This window comes from Salvelinus namaycush, unplaced genomic scaffold, assembly GCF_016432855.1.
Source record: "Salvelinus namaycush isolate Seneca unplaced genomic scaffold, SaNama_1.0 Scaffold799, whole genome shotgun sequence".
Lineage (NCBI taxonomy): Eukaryota > Metazoa > Chordata > Actinopteri > Salmoniformes > Salmonidae > Salvelinus > Salvelinus namaycush.
The window spans coordinates 32,319-38,431 of NW_024061529.1; positions in this window are offsets into that span (position 1 = coordinate 32,319).

Genomic DNA, 6,113 nt, shown 5'->3' on the forward strand with positions numbered 1-6,113 from the left:
ATGCGTAGTTGCTGGACGAAGCTAAGGGTTGGCGATCCAGTTGTTTTTGTTTCACCTGTTATCAAAATAGTAGCCACTCCCACCCGAATAGACTACAATCACCCCATTAAACAGAGGACATCATTTTACTCACATTTGGGAGGACCCTCAATGACGGTAATGATCCAAGTCACATGTCATTGCCAATAAAATGACAAAAAAGCATTGCAACAAATTACAGTCCTATAACAAAGACAATTTATTTAATTACATGTTTTGATTTGACCTTTATCTAGGCAAGTCAGTTAAAAATAATTTCTTATATACAATGACGTTCTAAACCCTAAACCCAGACAACGCTGGGACAATTGTGCGCTTCCCTATGGGACTCCCAATCACAGCTGGTTGTGATACAGCCTGGAATCGAACCAGGGTCTGTAGACAGAAGCTGCTTTTCAGTCTCTCGATCTCAAGGCCATCAGACTGCGAAACATCACTAGCACATCAGAGGCGGCTGCCTATAGACAAAGATTTGGAATCACTGCCAATTTTAGAAATGGATCACTAGCCACTTTAATAATGTTTCCATATCTAGCATTACTCATCACAAACCAGCTCGTGGAGATAACAAAAATATATTTTGTTATTCCTTAACTGAAGTAAACTAAATACAATTAACAATGGTGTGTGTAGTCAGTAATCAGTAGTGTGAGTGTTTGTGTGCATAAATGTGATAATGAGGGGTGTTGAAAGGTGCCAAAGCAACCAAACGGCCACAAAAATGCCACAACCAAAAATCTATAAATGTGTCTGCATGGAGAGTCTCCCCAATGAATGGGGAATTGGTGCATTTATCCGGGAACACACCCTGGCCCAGGTGTGTCCCATGTCGCTGACGACCCTCCCAGCCCTGCCCGCCAACATCCTAATAAGGAAAACAGAGCAAAGCGAAAGAATACGGCAGACAGAGCAGGAGGGTCGTCACAATATGTATAAACTGCACTCCACACTATTCTACGGTATCGTAGTCACTTTAATTGTGTTTACATACTGCATCACCCATCTCATATGTATATACTGTATTCTATACTATGCCACTGTATCTTCGTCCAATGCCGCTCTGACATACACTGCCGTTCAAAAGTTTGGGGTCACTTAGTAATGTCTTTGTTTTTGAAAGTAAAGCACATTTTTTGTCCATCAAAATAACATAAAATTGATCAGAAATACAGTGTAGAAATTGTTAATGTTGTAAATGACCATTGTAGCTGGAAACGGCAGATTTTTTATGGAATATCTACATAGGCGTACAGAGGCCCATTATCTGCAACCATCACTCCTGTGTTCCAATGGCACGTTGTTAGCTAATCCAAGTTTATCATTTTAAAAGGCTAATTGATCATTAGAAAACCCTTTTGCAATTATGTTAGCACAGCTGAAAACTGTTGTTCTGATTAAAGAAGCAATAAAACGGGCCTTCTTTAGACTAGTTGAGTATCTGGAGCATCAGCATTTGTGGGTTCGATTACAGGTTCAAAATGGCCAGAAACAAAGAACTTTCTTCTGAAACTCGGCAGTCTATTCTTGTTCTGAGAAATGAAGGCTATTCCATGCGAGAAATTGCCAAGAAACTGAAGATCTCGTACAACGCTGTGTACTACTCCCTTCACAGAACAGCGCAAACTGTCTCTAACCAGAATAGAAAGAGGAGTGGGAGGCCCTGGTGCACAACTGAGCAAGAGGACAAGTACATTAGAATCCATAGGCCTAATGGACACATGCTCAAACTCGCACACATTTGATAGAATAAAAAATAAAAAAAGGGGTAGGTGCTACATCCATTTTTGGACACACATTGTTTTAACCATGTTATGAGGCTATACAGTGTTTGTTTACATTTACAATGTTTACAAACGCTGGAGGAAAACAAGTTCACACACACACTACCGTTCAAAAGTTTGGGGTCACTTAGAAATGTTCTTGTATTTGAAAGAAAAGCACATTGTTTTGTCCATTAAAATAACATCAAATTGATCAGAAATACAGTGTAGACATTGTTAATGTTGTAAATGACTATTGTATTTGGAAATGGCTGATTTGGAATGGAATATCTACGTAGGCGTACAGAGGTCCATTATCAGCATCCATCAGCGCAAACTGGCTCTAACCAGAATAGAAAGTGTGGGAGGCCCCGGTGCACAACTGAGCAAGAGCTCAAGTATATTGAAGTGTCTAGTTTGAGAAACAGACGCCTCACAAGTCCTCAACTGGCAGCTTCATTAAATAGTACCCGCAAAACACCAGTCTCAACGTTACCAGCGAAGAGGCGACTCCGGGATGCTGGCCTTCTAGGCAGAGTTGCTAAGAAAAATCCATATCTCAGACTGGCCAGTAAAAAGAAAAGATTAATATGGGCAAAAGAACACAGACACTGAACAGGGGAAGATTGGAAAAAAGTGTTATGGACAGCCTAATCTAAGTTTGAGGTGTTCGGATCCCAAAGAAGAACATCCGTGAGACGCAGAAAAAATGAAAAGATGCTGGAGGAGTGCTTGACGCCATCTGTCAAGCATGGTGGAGGCAATGTGATGGTCTGGGGGTGCTTTGGTGGTGGTAAAGTGGTAGATTTGTACAGGGTGAAAGGGATCTTGAAGAAGGAAGGCTATCGCTCAATTTTGCAACGCTATGCCATACCCTCCTACAACAGGACAATGAGCCAAAGCACAGCTCCAAACTATGCAAGAACTATTTAGAGAAGAAGCAGTCAGCTGGTATTCTGTCTATAATGGTGTGGCCAGCACAGTCACCGGATCTCAACCCTATTGAGCTATGGGAGCAGCTTGACCGTATGGTACCTAAGAACGGCCCATCAAGCCAATCCAACTTGTGGGAGATGCTTCAGGAAGCACGGGGTGAAATCTCTTCAGATTACCTCAACAAATTGACAACTAGAATGCCAAAGGTGTGCAAGGCTGTAATTGCTGCAAATGGAGGATTCTTTGACGAAAGCAATTATTTCAGTTAAAAATCATTATTTATAACCTTGTCAACATCTTGACTATATTTCCTGTTAATTTTGCAACTAATTTCATGTATGTTTTCATAGAAAACAAGGACATTTCTAAGTGACCCCAAACTTTTGAACGGTAGTGTGTGTGTATACAGTTGAAGTCGGAAGTTTACATACACTTAGGTTGGAGTCATTAAAACTCGTTTTTCAACCACTCCACAAATTTCTTGTTAACAAACTATAATTTTGGCAAGTCGGTTAGGACATCTACTTTGTGCATGACACAAGTCAATTTTTCAACAATTGTTTACAGACAGATTATTTCACTTATAATTCACTGTATCACAATTCCAGTGGGTCAGAAGTTTACATACACTAAGTTGCCTGTGCCTATAAACAGCTTGGAAAATTCCAGAAAATGATGTCATGGCTTTAGAAGCTTCTGATAGGCTTCTAATCTACACACAATACCCCATAATGAAAAAGCAAAAACAGGTTTTTAGACATTTTAGCAAATGTATATTAAAAAAAACAAACTATAATATCACATTTACATAAGTATTCAGACCCTGTACTCCTCCATGCTTCACGGTGGAAACCACACATGTGGAGATCATCCGTTCACCTACTCTGCGTCTTACAAAGACACTGCGGTTGGAACCAAAAATCTCTAATTTGGACTCATCAGACCAAAGCACAGATTTCCACTGGTCTAATGTCCATTGCTTGTGTTTCTTGGCCCAAACAAGTCTCTTCTTCTTATTGATGTCCTTTAGTAGTGGATTCTTTGCAGCACTTCGACCATGAAGGCCTGATTCAGACAGTCTCCTCTGAACAGTTGATGTTGAGATGTCTGTTACTTGAACTCTGTGAAGCATTTATTTGGGCTGCAATTTCTGAGGCTGGTAACTCTAATTAATTTATCCTCTGCAGCAGAGGTAACTCTGGGACATTCCTGTGGCGGTCCTCATGAGAGCTAGTTTCATAGCGCTTGATGGTTTTTGCGGCTGCACTTGAAGAAACTTTCAAAGTTCTTGAAATTTTCCGCATTGACTGAACTTCATGTCTGAAAGTAATGATGGACTGTCGTTTCTCATTGCTTATTTGAGGTGTTCTTGCCATAATATGGACTTGGTCTTTTACCAAATAGTGCTGTCTTCTGTATACCACCCCTACCTTGTCACAACACATTAATTGCACAAATTAACTTTTTTTTTTTTTTGAAAACTCTGTTTATTAAGTTTTACACACACAGACAAGACAAAGCAATATAAATAATATACTCAACTAGAAAAAATACAAATAATACATAAAAAAAAATATATATTAGCTTTAAAGATACCATACTTTAGACAAGTTAAACACACCAGGCAGAAGGCTACAAAGGTTAAAGGGCAATCTATAGTATAGGGACAGAGCAAACACCTCACCATTGTTCCTGTAAACAGTCAAGGGATGGGGTCACAGACAGTCAAGGCCACAGACCAACCATCCACTGGACCAGAAATAAAAAGTTTACAATGCTTTAAAATAAAAAATGAATAATAATAATTTTATGTAGGCGTGAACAAAATTTAACCAAATTTAAACAAGCTCACACCTTAGTCTCTGCCCGGGCAAGATGAACAAGGCATCCGCAGGTCACAATCAATAAGCACATCAACCTTAATGCCCCCCACCCCCACCCCAGAAAAAACACAGAGAAATGCTCATCCAACCCCTAAGTCACAGGGGGGTCAAATACAGACTTATTTGGTTTTAATAGGAATGCCATCAGAGGATGGACTGTTTAAAGTAAGACCGGAATGGAGCCCAAGCCTCATTAAACAGTTTGGGGTTCCCACGTGAATTGAATTACATTTTTTCTAGTTTCAGAGAGCACAACACATCTCTCACCCAATATTTATAAGATGGGGGAGCTGCCATCTTCCAGTTCTGTAGTATTAGCCGTCTAGCTAAAAGAGTTGTATAAGCAACAGTGTCCGACTGGATTCTTGACAGGGGGGTACCTATGGGCAGTACTCCAAAAAGGGCTGTAAGGGGAGAGGGATCTATAACAGTGTTATATATATCAGAGAAACATTTAAATATTAATTCCCAGAAACCTGACAGTTTATGACAGCCCCAGAACATATGCAACAGTGTGGCTGGTTCAATTTTACATCTGACACAGGTAGGATCAAAATCAGAGAATATTCTTCCAAGTCTGGCCCCAGACCAGTGGATACGGTGAACCACCTTGAATTGAATGAGGCTGTGTCTAGTGCTAAAAGAGGACGAATGCACCCTGCGCAGCACAGATTCCCAGGTGTCTTCCCCAAGTTCCTCCCCCAAATCCTTTTCCCATCGAGTCTTTAAAGGCACCAAAGAAGGGTTCTGTAAGTCATGAATGATTGCATATACATCTGAAATTGCGCCCCTAGGAAGCTTGTTCAGCTCCAGGATGCTCTCTATAGCTGTATTCGCAGGCCTATGGGGAAATTCAGGTGTGTTAGCTCTGACAAAGTTCCTAGTCTGGAGATAGCGGAAAAAGTGGGATTGGGGGAGGTTGAACCTTTCCTGTAGCTGAGCAAAAGAGGCAAATGTATCATCAAAGAATAATTGGGCTAGTGAGGAGAGGCCTAGTGAGTGCCAGATGCCAAAAGCCCCATCATTCAAAGATGGAGGAAATAAAATGTTCTGATTGATTGGGCCTGATAGAGAAAAGCCTCGGAGGCCAAAGGCTAAACGGAACTGATTCCAAATTTTAAGAGACTGCTTTACAATTGGGTTGACACACCTTTTGCCTAGGGACACTGGGAGAGACGAGCACAACACAGAAGAAAGTGCAGCAGGTTTACACGATTCAGACTCCATCTGGACCCAGAGTGGTCTAGGGCCAGTAGGATCAGTCTGCAGCCAGTACAGAAGGGCTCTGAAATTTTCAGCCCAATAGTATGTCTGAAAATTTGGTAGAGCTAAACCCCCCAATGACTTAGGCTTCTGTAAATGTTTTCTACCAATCCGTGGTACCTTGCCATCCCAAATAAAATGCATGAATGTTTGATCCAGTGAAATAAAAAAAGATTTTGGAATAAAAATGGGTAAACATTGAAATAAATATAGAAATTTGGGCAACACACTC